This window comes from Gadus chalcogrammus, chromosome 6 (assembly GCF_026213295.1).
Source record: "Gadus chalcogrammus isolate NIFS_2021 chromosome 6, NIFS_Gcha_1.0, whole genome shotgun sequence".
NCBI lineage: Eukaryota > Metazoa > Chordata > Actinopteri > Gadiformes > Gadidae > Gadus > Gadus chalcogrammus.
Genome location: NC_079417.1, coordinates 10067626 through 10080125, shown reverse-complemented (window position 1 = coordinate 10080125; position 12500 = coordinate 10067626).

The following is a 12500-nucleotide window of genomic DNA, read 5'->3' as shown; positions in this document are numbered from 1 at the left end:
AGTTCTGTTTGGGGAACTATCGAAAAGTTTATTTGAGGTGGGTAAGTTTCTGAGACCTTTGCTGTGTGACAGCTCCTTTGGTGCAGGGAATGAGGATTGAAAGCCAGTTAATGCTACAATGTCAAGGATCAGAGTAATACAGTGCTCCACCGCAAAGCAATTAGTAATACAATTACAGAAAAGCCAGGGTGATGAGACATCTTGCAGGAAAGAGACCGAAATGTACCATATAATCAAACCTTTGGAGAAAAATAAGTAAGACTACAGCTGAACCTTGAGGGGCCGTCATGTAATAGAAAACAATGAAGAGAATGAAAATGTTAATCATTTTGCAGGATTTTTTTCAATCGATTGTTTTCCATCAGTTTTTCTTCTCTCCCCAAAAACACTAATCGCTACCGCACGGTTGTTGTGTACCACTGTACATTATCTCAAACAGTAACCATCCATGCCTCCTCCTAACTCATTACTCAGGGGCGGTCTGGAAGCCGAAACCGTTTTTCAAAGTACAATTTTGACCATTTTCTAGCCGGGTCCTGTTTAGTTTTCTTATGCAGGAAATTAGTTTTGACATAATGGATTTTCGCCCAGCATTACATAAACTCTCGCAGCGCTGGCACAGTGTGTAGCGCAGGCTGTTAGAGGCTTTGTTTGCCCAGAAACGTACTTGCTTTCCTGTCACTCATTTCTGCCTATAAATATATATAATGGGGATGTATTGCATGGTTGTCTTAAAATGTATTACAGACAAAAAAAATGCCGCAGAGTGACCTATGTAAATTCATGCCTCTCCAAAAGGATTTGTATATTAACTGTATATTCTACCATTTTGCCTACCATGTTATTGTACGTATATATTTTTTGGAACTGAGCCGAATTACCATCAAATTAATTTCAAAGTTGGAAATCGGCTTGTTGTCATGTTTACCTTCTTTGTCGTCGGCTTCCGATCCCCCTGGTGCACCGGCATTTCATGACAGCCGTCCTCTTCAATATATTCTTTGATAGAGGAGTGACAACTTTAAACAAAGCCCTGCAATTAAACACGGTGAAATTCAACAAAAAAAATCAAAGCTGTGTCAGCACATTGCAGTGCAGACAGAAAGATATGTGACACCACATTGGTCACGTCTTGTCACCGAAATTGGTTTAGAAACCCAGGAACACAATGGGATTCTTTAACTAGAGAAGAATAGAGATCGTCTAAGGCATGTGTCTTTTGAATGTACGGCAGCACACTGTAAGTGTGATAATTCAAAATGAGCATGTCGAATCCTCCGTCGTTTGAGATAGGCACTAGCACTTTGTCACATGGGATTGTGTTTCATTTAATAATAAAACGGACGGGGAGTGAAGGAGTTTTAATCAGCCCGGGTATTATTGAGGATATACTGCTGACCGCCATGCATAGTAGACACAGAATAAAAGGAATCGCTTCCATTACTATCTAACTGCAATTAGTTTAACCCTTTTATCTCCCGCCATTTGTAACGCTATTTGGACCATTTCACAGAGCCTGGAAATTTGGGCACGGAGAGTGAAATTGATATAGTGCGGTGGATACCATCAGCCCAGAAGCGAGGGGTCGGTTGGGGAGTTAGTGGAACCCATTTTTTATTTCACAGCACATCCTCGCGGTTGAAATCCGACGAGCTAGTAGCCACCAATCTATCTACTTTTCTTCAATACGGATGCATGTAGCCTACCGCTATAGCGTAGCACTACACAAAAACGACACAACAAAATATTTTTTACCTTGTTTACCCTTTTGCTGTTTGCCGTTTGAGACACCAGAATTCAAAGAATGAGATATGAATTAAAACACTCTTATTCCAAACAATATTATGACTAAGACATGTCATTAGCATACAGAGCAGTGGAGGAGTCTTTAATGAAGGATCAGAAGGATCTAATTATCTTGGGAGTCACTCTTTCTTTCTTAAAAGTCATTATTCAACATTGGATAATGAATGTATTGTATTTATTTGTGCTATTTTTGTATTTTCCTCACACTAATTGGCTGTTTTCATTGTTTCTTTTTTTTCAAAATAGGGCATCGCAATTACTACACATTTCCACCGCATAATTAGGAGTTAGATTTGTTTATTTTGATGCTACTTTGAATGTATATTGACAATGAATGAATGCTTTTTTTGCGGGGGATCTGATAGGTATGGTTATAAAAAGAGCATCCGCAAATGTTTCCTCAAACATGAAATAGACTTACATGCAGAATGTACAGCAATAACAAACAGTGCAACCATATTAAAATAACGGTGAAGCTATGTTCTGGGCCAAAGCAGAAAACATTTCTTCCCTTGAACAAATGGGCATTCAAGTAAGTGGGATCAAAATGGACCAGTCCACCTTCGATTTTCCCTTCTCATAATGCAGAGATGTAGCCTACCCCTGATTACCCACAATTACCTGGACTCAAGGGTACAGGCCCTAGCTTTTGTAACTCTCAGCACTTCTGCACCAGCTGTTAAAAGTATTCATGTCACCTATAAAACATACAATAAATTGTATTTAATGTAACAAATATTAATACAATTGTCAGTATTTTTTTCTTGTGGATTGTTACAGAACAGACTTTTTTATAATGAGTGATGAAAGCACAAATGAATAGAGATAATTTATGACGTAAATTATATTTGTCTGTGTGTGTGTTTGCATGTGACTTTGTTTGTGTAATGCAAATGCATTAGCGTCGTGTATGAGAAAGGCCAGGCTGATACAGACAGAGACCGTTAGGGAGATAGAGAGAAAGACAGAGAGAGAGAGAGAGAGAGAGAGAGAGAGAGAGAGAGAGAGAGAGAGAGAGAGAGGGAGATAGAGAGAAAGACAGAGAGAGAGAGAGAGAGAGAGAGAGAGAGAGAGAGAGAGAGAGAGAGAGAGAGAGAGAGAGAGAGAGAGAGAGAGAGAGAGAGTGGGAGATAGAGAGAGAGAGCGAGCGAGAGAGAGAGAGAGAGAGAGAGAGAGAGAGAGAGAGAGAGAGAGAGAGAGAGAGAGAGAGAGAGAGAGAGAGAGAGAGAGAGAAAGAGAGGGAGATAGAGAGAGAGAGAGCGAGAGAGAGAGAGAGAAAGAGAGAGGGAGAAATACTGACAGAGAGAGAGAGAACACAAGACAGAGGGGGAGAGAGAAGAAAAGTACACTCGGAGACTACACACAGAGTAGGGGCGGTGGAGTAGGGGTGTGTGTGTGTGTGTGTGTGTGTTGGGGGGATGGGGGGAGGGGTGCACTTATTAGCCACCAGACGCTATCTGGAGTGTGTCAATAGACTCATGTTAGTGGGGTGTAAAAGCATTGACCGAGATACCCCCGGCAGACAGAGAGAGCCGGGTCGAGGCAGGCTGGAATGGCGGGTGTGCGCGGGAGATCCCCCCACCGTCGCGGCACCTGTCACACCTTGAGATAATCATCCATCATGGCGACTCGTGACAAGAAAGTGTGTGGTCCTTTTTAATAGCCGCCATTGACACAATTCGTCTTCTCCGCCACCCACAGCCTGCCAGCGGATTGCTACTGTTGCAGTGGGTGGTTGGGTGGGTGGGTGGGGACACATTTTATTAGGAACCAGGTCTAAAGGGAAACGATGTGTGCCATGGTTTCCAATCGGGATACATATACCATCGGGGTAATCATATAGCGCTTAAAAATATCTATACTAAGTTGTGGTTTCACTTGTCACCAGAGTTTCTTATTCAATTGTTGTTGGCTCACTTCACTTTTGCCACGTGAGGGGGAAATTAGGGGAAGGAAAGTTCAACGGAGACGGCAGAAAAGGGTGAATCCATGAACCTCAGCTCCACACGTTCTATAATGACCGTGAGTGTGAGCAGCGGCAGACGCAGAGGAGACAGATGGGAAAGCCATGAGAGGGTGTAAATGAACAGATATAATGTCCTTCACTCTCTCAAAATACCTGTCCTCTGCACAAAGGCAGAGTTGTAGCTCATAAACCAAAGTTTGCCTTAACAGAGGTCCAATACCGGGCCCGACGTAAGCCCTGGGTGTTCGCGTGCACGTGTGCAGCAGTGTGTTTATGAAAGGGTGTCCCGTGCACGTTCTGGGTACCTATACTTTCTGTTTGGGGTTACAAACATGCGTGCACTGTGTGTTAGTGTGTGTGTGTCACTGTGTGTGGGAATGCTTTTGAGTGTGTATGTGTGAATGTGTGCTTGTGTGTGCTCCTACGAGTCTCTATGGGGTGTGTCTGTGTGTGCCTTTGTGTTACTATGCACCTTTGTGTGTGTGTGTGCGTGTATGCGTCCGATTTTGTCTAACTCTATATATCTTTGTGTGTGTATGTGTGTGTGTGTGTGTGTGTGTGTGTGTGTGGGTGCATGCACCTGCGTTAGCCTGCACACCCGCGACCACGGGTATGCTTGTTTGTGTGTGTGTGCGGGCCCACGTCTGCCTCTCACGCGTGTCTCGCTGCAAACGCACACGCGCGTGCTCACATACCTGTAGCCGTGCTCTCATTTGCTCATTAGGGGGAAACGAAACCCCGCACCCTGCTCGGTGCGGACGACGTGCAGCTCACCAGGTGTTGCTCTCCTACACATGACGGCTCTTGGCGGGGGGGGGGGTTGGGGGGGGAACTGCGGTACGGGGTGCTCAGGCGCGGCAGCAGGCGTTAATAGTGCCTCTGACATGGATGGCAGTCCCCTAGTGCAGCAGGGGCGGGCGGGCGGGCGGGCGGGCACGGCACGCGAACGGAAGGGGCCCCAGCTTACGGCAGGCAGGGACCCCGGGCGGGACGCATGGAGGGAGGGAGGCGATGGCGTGCACCCAGGGCCTCTGTCAGCCCTTTAATGGAGGGCCAGGGAGATGGCTGCCTGCTGTGGTTTCTGGTGTGCAGATGATTCTAGTTTCAGGTGACACGGCTCATGCTCTATTAGCAGACTCTTCCGACCACAGTTTTCTTTGGCAGGCGCACAGGTTCAGCCTGCAGCGGCTTCGGAGCAACACCGCTTTTCCACACGCCACCTCCACCTCCTCCTGCTGCTGCTGCTGCTGCTGCTGCTGCTGCACCTCCTCCTCCGCCTCCTCCTCCTCCCTTCTCCTCTCCCACCTCCTCATCCCGCGCCTTCTCCTCCTCCATCAACACATGCGTGCGTACACAGTCGCATGCAGACAGGCTGACAGGCTGACAGACACACACAGAGACACTCACTCTCATATAGACATACCAACATATACAAATTTTGTATTAATATACACAAACGTGGAGACACATAATCAAACATAATCATGGGCAGAACGCTGCCAACCGTCCATCCGGCCCCCCGGCTGCCACACACACACACACACACACACACACACACACACACACACACACACACACACACACACAAACACACAGACACTCTTGCACACCGGAACACACACACACTCACACGCACAAGCATGGGCTCACACACACAAACCTACATACCTTCACAGAGCAATGCACAGAGTCATGCACACAGACACATACATACACACACGCTCACACATTTACACACACACATACACACACGCACACCAACGTACATCTACATTGCGCTATACGGTAAACATGAGTCTGCTGGTGCTCAAAGATAACTGGGGAGCCGAACACAGAGACGGCCATATATTTTGTCTGGGCCAATCCGGCTTGCCGAGGCTTGACATGGTGGCAGAGGAGGATTTAGGCTCCAGTGATGTTTGTGAAGTACAGCGCTGTGTCCAAACATCCTGCCGGCTCCTGTGAAGTGGTCCAGGGCTCGGTTCCGGACGGTGTGGGCCCTCCCTCCAGCACACGGCCCCTTCATCCTGGGTGGCAGCGGGGCTCAGGCCTCCAGCCTCAAGTAGGGCTGTCTTCTCCGCTCGCACTACTGTACGGTGCTTTGTCGTCTCCGTTCCCCCCTGATCATCTCACCATATGGCTGCTATCCCTCTCCCCTGCGCAGAGCATGTATTTGTACTCTCTCCACTCTCTCTCTCTCTCTCTCTCTCTCTCTCATTCTCATTCTCATTCTCTCTCTCTCTCTCTCTCTCTCTCTCTCTCTCTCTCTCTCTCTCTCTCTCTCTCTCTCTCTCCCTCTCCCTCTCTCTCTCTCTCTCTCTCTCTCTCTCTCTCTCTCTCTCTCTCTCTCTCTCTCTCTCTCTCTCTCTCTCATTCTCATTCTCTCTCTCTCTCTCTCTCTCTCTCTCTCTCTCTCTCTCTCTCTCTCTGTCACAAGGCATCTTCATGGGCTCAAACAATGTCAAAGTGAGAAGGGTGTGTGGGGGGGGTACAAGTGTGTGGTGGGGGTGTATCATTTTTAAACAGTTTTGCACGAAAGACGCGTCAAGGAACAATGTGAAATTGTGCGCCCCATTCTTCTGAGTTTTGCCTTTTGTCAAGTGACAAATGTAACATGGCACCATGTTTTTTTTCAAATCACAAAGGCGTCTTTTGTGTGTCAAGAACGCACAGAGCCAATAATTGATATTTGAAAGCCTTACCCGGAAGTCATCCTCATGGTTTACACGGTTATCATCTCTGTTGGAAATTGACACTTGAGTGAGTGTTGAAAATTGCACTGTTCTCTTCAGAATGCGAAAGACATCCTCTTTCTGGAACAAATAACGAAAAACTCTGACTTTCCTAACATCTCCAAGACTCCACGACTTCAAAATCCTGAACCTATCTAGTAAAATGACTTTTAATAAGTTATTAGCACTGTGATATAGCACTGCTCTGGCACAAGACTTAAACAGCATGTGTGTCTGTGATGAAATGAAGATCTGGGCCAAGCCAAGAGGTTTGGCTGATACACCTAATTTAAGCAGAAGGCAGAGACAAAATCTCAGATGAATGGAGGTTTCTGGGATTTTTTTGGGTGATCGGAGCAAGTTTTGTTGGGTGGGGGGGACGAACATGCTGTGTCTGTTCAGAGACGTCGAATAGTTCTGCTTGTGTGTTTATTTTCTGGGCCAGTGGATGACATCGTGGTAACAATTCAAACCAAAGGAAAAAAAAGTGAATGAGATATTTTTGGTCAATGAACTTGGTTTAACTATTCTTGGACAGTTTTACTATCTGGCTGGTGACCAATGCACACACTGTTGGCTACTACTTGACTGTCAGTTTAAAAATAATGTTTTCAATGCCTGCATTTATTTTAGGTGGCCTAAACTAAGTTCTACAACTGTGACTTCAAATATTTTTTACATATGAATGAAATGATACCTCCAATGCACGACGTAGAGCTTTTTAAATAACTTGATGATTCAATGATTTCGAAAAATAATTGATGTATGTTTCATGAGATGAAAAGACATAATCTTGAAAAATTGTGACAATCTGGGAAGTATCTTTGAATCAATGCACTGATAGTTTCTGTTTGCTGTATATTTGCTGTCTAACCCACATGGAGTTGAGATTTCACCAGAGGATATTTCCAACCAGACTGATCTGATTTTAATGAAAGCTTCTGTCACTCATAAGCCAACCTGTGTAATGTTTTGTATACACTGTGGCCTGAGTGAAAATGGCGAGCCAACAGACCAGTAATGTTTGATTGAGGTTTTGAATTTAGGGGAAACCTGAGCACACTAATGCCATTCACACTAATAATATATAGTGTTGAATACAATTCAGTACAGATACAGGTGAATTATAAATGCTGAACTGTGTATTTTATTGCATGCTATAATCTTTTCGCAGTGGTTCGATAAGGTGATACAGTTTCTGTCGTCCTTGACATGTAAAATTGTGCTTTTCGTCCCATTTTTACTTTTAACTTTCAAAGACTTTTTATTCACAAAGCGAACGTGTTGCCTCACACATTGGGATGATCCATCTCTACAGTCCACGAGATTCCTTTTGAACATGAAAATAAAAAAATATAAATGAAATACAACCGACACAACTGAGCTGGAGACGCTTGACCAGCAGCCAGGGCGTGGGTAACACTGGGCCGTATTATTTACATTCAGCTCCTGAGGAGCTGTTTGCCGAGAGGGATAATTTGACAGTCAGATAAACAGACAGACAGACGGATAAACAGAGTGTTGGCCACTGACAGAGATCACACTGTCGGCTTCACTGCCACTCTGTTCCCAGGCCCGACCCAACAGCCGTGGGGCAATATTTGAGCAGACAGTACAAGTCTTCCAAATATTGAACAACATACACTAGCTGTTTTTTTCCTCCACCCCTAGATGTTTGGATTCATTTTTGGACGTTTTCGCTATGATGGACGCCTGTGTATGCCAGAGAAACAGAAACATGCTGGCCAGGCTCGACCTGCAGCGAGAGCTTACAGCGAAGCCAACCGATTCACAGATATATTTATATTGATACGTGGAACTGAAAAACCATCTGTGAATATATACAATATATATATATATATATATATATATATATATATATATATATATATATATGTATATATATATATATATATTGTGAGTTGTGTCTCGTAATAGCTTGAGCGTCTGTTTTGTGTGTAGGAGTGAAGAAGTGACAGTGGTCCGATATCAGATGGTGTTGGTTCTCCTCTCCATGCATGCCTGTTGAGTGTGCGGTAGCATGTGAGTGTGTGTTTGTGTGTGCGTGTATTTGTATATAAGTCCTTGTTTTTGTGTTGCCATACTTTTGCATGTGCGTGATTGAATTGGACTTCTGATTGACTTTCCCATGCATGCCCATATGCGTGCGTGTGTGTATATGAGAGTATGTATACGTCTGTATATTTATGTATATTTACGTAATACGTCTCATCGGTTCCTTCCATGTGTGTGTGTGTGTGTCTGTCAGTGTGAGTGTGCGCGCATCAATGTGTGGCAATGCACGTGCGCATGCATGCATGGGTGCGTGTGTGCGTGCACGCGAGCGCGCGCGAGGGGGAGAGGGAGATTGGATGTCTGTTTAGTGGTTAAGTGGCTCTTTCCTCGGTAACGTCATCACACCTCTCCCAGGGTCCTGCTGTGATTCCCCGCGCCTTCCCCAGGGCCTGGATGCTGTCGCCGTGGCGCTGCCGAGGATGGCGGCCGTGGCGGCGGCGGCGACGCTGGTGGTGGAGGCGGTGGGCGTCTGGCGCAGATAACACTCTGATAGCACACTGATGGACAGCCGGGGAAATTCTCTCCTCCTCCTCCTCTGCCCGACCCCCCCCCCCCCCCCCCTTCCTCCGCTCACATATGACAACCAGCCCTGCGTCATTCAGACATGTTCCTGTGGATGTGCTTGTGTTGCCCTGCTTGTGTGTGTCGGGGTGTGTGTGTGTGTGTGTGTGTGTGTGTGTGTGTGTGTGTGTGTGTGTGTGTGTGTGTGTGTGTGTGTGTGTGTGTGTGTGTGTGTGTGTGTGTGTGTGTGTGTGTGTGTGTGTCGGCGGTGAGTGTGTGAAATGGATGGTAGGGCTGGAGGGGGCGGTTTGGGTTTGAGTGAACATGTGATTGTTGAGCAAGGTGCCATTTTTTTGATAAAATAAAAAATATGCCACCATGAAAGTAATTTATTTATATCTAATAATTAAAATGTTCAAGTTTGAAAGAACATTTAAATGGTTCACTGTTCCTAATTCACAATCCCCAACCTAAACAAAGAACTTTAATGATTACAATAAATTCCATCCTTTTTTTGATATTCCACTGTTTTTCCTCTTTCACATCGGCAGATTTCACAATTATTTCAGAACTTCAAATGCAGGAACATAAGTTGCTCCTTGTTCCTAACTTCGGGTGGCTGCTTGCTTATTCACACATGTCATTGACATTCCTTTATTCTCCCCTTGTGGTGGCCTGTGGGGGAAAGGCTAATATGTTGTGTGTCAATTCACAGCGTGAAAACTTTTAGATCTATATAAGGTTACCCATCGCAGTACTTATTTTCTAAGAGGAAAAAGGAAATACATTATTTATGAACGTATTCCCAGTCCATGGCTAATTGTTTATTTTCTTCACAATTGCTTTGATGTAACCAGCTAGTGACTTATGGTAGTCTGATGAAAAAGGCTGAATATTTTTCCATTACGCCCATTAAATGTATAATTACTGTTTGTCATTTCCAAAAGTTTATTTGAGTTCAATGCCTCCCAAATGTGCGCTATAGTAAATTAAACAGATCCTGGCAACTTCCTGTCCCAAAATGCCCTTCTGATCATCATGGCTCAATCCCATTCTCCGGCATACAACTCAAATGTATTTTTATGTTCCCCCAAAGATATGTCAAAAAATATAGGCGGCAATAGTGTTACCTTTAATCTGTACCCTATCAGCCACACATTCCCCCTCGCCTTAGTAGTGGATTGTAAAAAAAAAAACACAGAAAGGGAGACATCATGAAACAACAGAACACTCTATTTGAGGGAGCAGGGCTGAAAGCGCGGCTTCGTTCGTCGGGATTTCTTTAATTAAGAAGACTGCACATTCCTTGGTTGCCATTAGGGTCTTTGGATCCAACTGTATGCGCTGCACGAGGCACATGTGTGGAGGCAAGACGGTCCAAGCTGCAAATCAAACAGTCATCAAAAGTGTTTAAGGCGCAACAAAGGAAATGCCCTCCCTATAATTACATTAGGAGAAATGGAGGGTTTTTCAAAGAAGAAAGCGTTGCTATTTTACCAGCCCGTGTGGGATACCCCATAGTTGTAGCGTAAGGAGCTCATGGGAGAGGTAGTAATAGCCTGGAGGCCTTTCTCTCTCCTGTTTGATATTGAAATAGGGTGAGGTAGTTACTAGCCAATTGTCAAGATCGGGAAATTATACATTACCAGCCTGATCCCTTCTTCTCTTGCTAAGAGAAAGGGAATAGTTTCACTCACTTACCAATTCTCTAATTCGATTAGACACGGTAGTGAAAAGATTCACAGATATTATTTTTTCTCCAGTCTCAAGCGCAGATTTTTCACAAATGCTGAGAAATCTACAGTACAACATTAACTCAATGCAACTGCCATCATTGTGTTTAAGACATTTACAATCCGTAAAACCTTGTCACTGCCATAAAATGAATGTGTGTGTGATCACAGAAAATAGAAAAACAATAGCGCTCAGAACAACAATACGATCTAATCTACGCGCAGTCCATCCACCGTGCATCTCATTCTCTGAGCTCTGCACAGCCACCGCCTCTCTGCCCAGCGATCTCTGTTTAGGATTGGCTCATTGGGGTTCCAGCTCCACCTGTCTAGACTCAACAATCCCAGCTGGTATAGGCTGTAGGGGAGCGGCCCCCATCACCGGGATTTACCCAGAGCCACGTCGTTCGGATGCCAGGGTGCCCAGTGGCTGGAGATCTGTACGCTCTGTTCTGTATATCAGCTTTCATAGGATCAAAGCGCTGGCACCGATATCCTCCCCCACATCAACTGAGCCGCAGCAATGTGGAGACCCCGGGGGATAGGAAAGGGGGAGGCAAGAGGCGGAGGGGAGGGGAGGGAGGGAGAGAGAGAGGGAGAGAGAGAGAGAAGGAGGTAGGGGGATGGTGAGGAGTGAGTGCTGTAAGGGATGAATGAGGGGTGGGTGGGTCGGTTAAGGGCCTGTAGGGCTAAGGGAGAGGAAGGGGAGGGAGGTGAGGGAGGGAGGGGAAGGAGGGGAAGGAGGGGAGGGAGGTGAGGGAGGGAAGGAGGGGAGGGAGGTGAGGGAGGGAAGGGGGAAGGATGGCTGTTAGGGATGTTTGAAGAAGCGGAGGAGGGGCAGAAGGGGTGAGGGATGTAGGCAAGCAACTGGGGCGTGTGTGTGTGTGTGTGTGTGTGTGTGTGTGTGTGTGTGTGTGTGTGTGTGTGTGTGTGTGTGTGTGTGTGTGTGTGTGTGCGTGTGTGTGTGTGTGTGCGTGTGTGTGTGTGTGTGTGTGTGTGTGTGTGTGTGTGCGCGTGTGTGTGTGTGTGCGCGTGTGTGTGTGTGTGTGTGTGTGTGTGTGTGTGTGTGTGTGTGTGTGTGTGTGTGTGTGTGTGTGTGTGTGTGTGTGTGTGTGTGTGTGTGTGCGTGTCTGTGTGTGTGTGTGTGTGTGTGTGTGAGGGAGGAGGGGGTAATGCAGCCTCATAAACATTCAGGGCCTGGATGCTGCGCTGGAACCCTCACAGCTCGCATTTCTGATTCTTGTTTTTAAGTACAAGTATGTACAGCCCCCGTACTCCCACATCTCACCTACATCCGCCCGCCTTTACCCCCCAAGAGTCTATTTACTCACCCGCTTGTTTGCCAGCAGCGACAGAACCCCCACCCCACCTCACACCCCCACCACCCCCCCCCCCCCCACCCCTTTGACATAGCAGCCCCCCCCCTCTCCCCTCCTCCCTATCATCTTCCTCAGAGATACAAGGAGAGACGCGGTGAAACACTTTCCTCCTCCCGCACTCCTCCCTCTCCCCAGACGCTTTTTGATTTCTCCTCCCCTCCCCTACCCCCTTCCTTCACCCTCTTCTTCTCTCCCTCTTTCATATCCCAGAGTGCTTCACTTCTCCTGCGCGCCTCTTCCGATCCCTCGTTCTCCTCAAGGTGTGTGTGTGTGTATCTGTGTGTGGCTGTATGTGTATGTGTGTGTG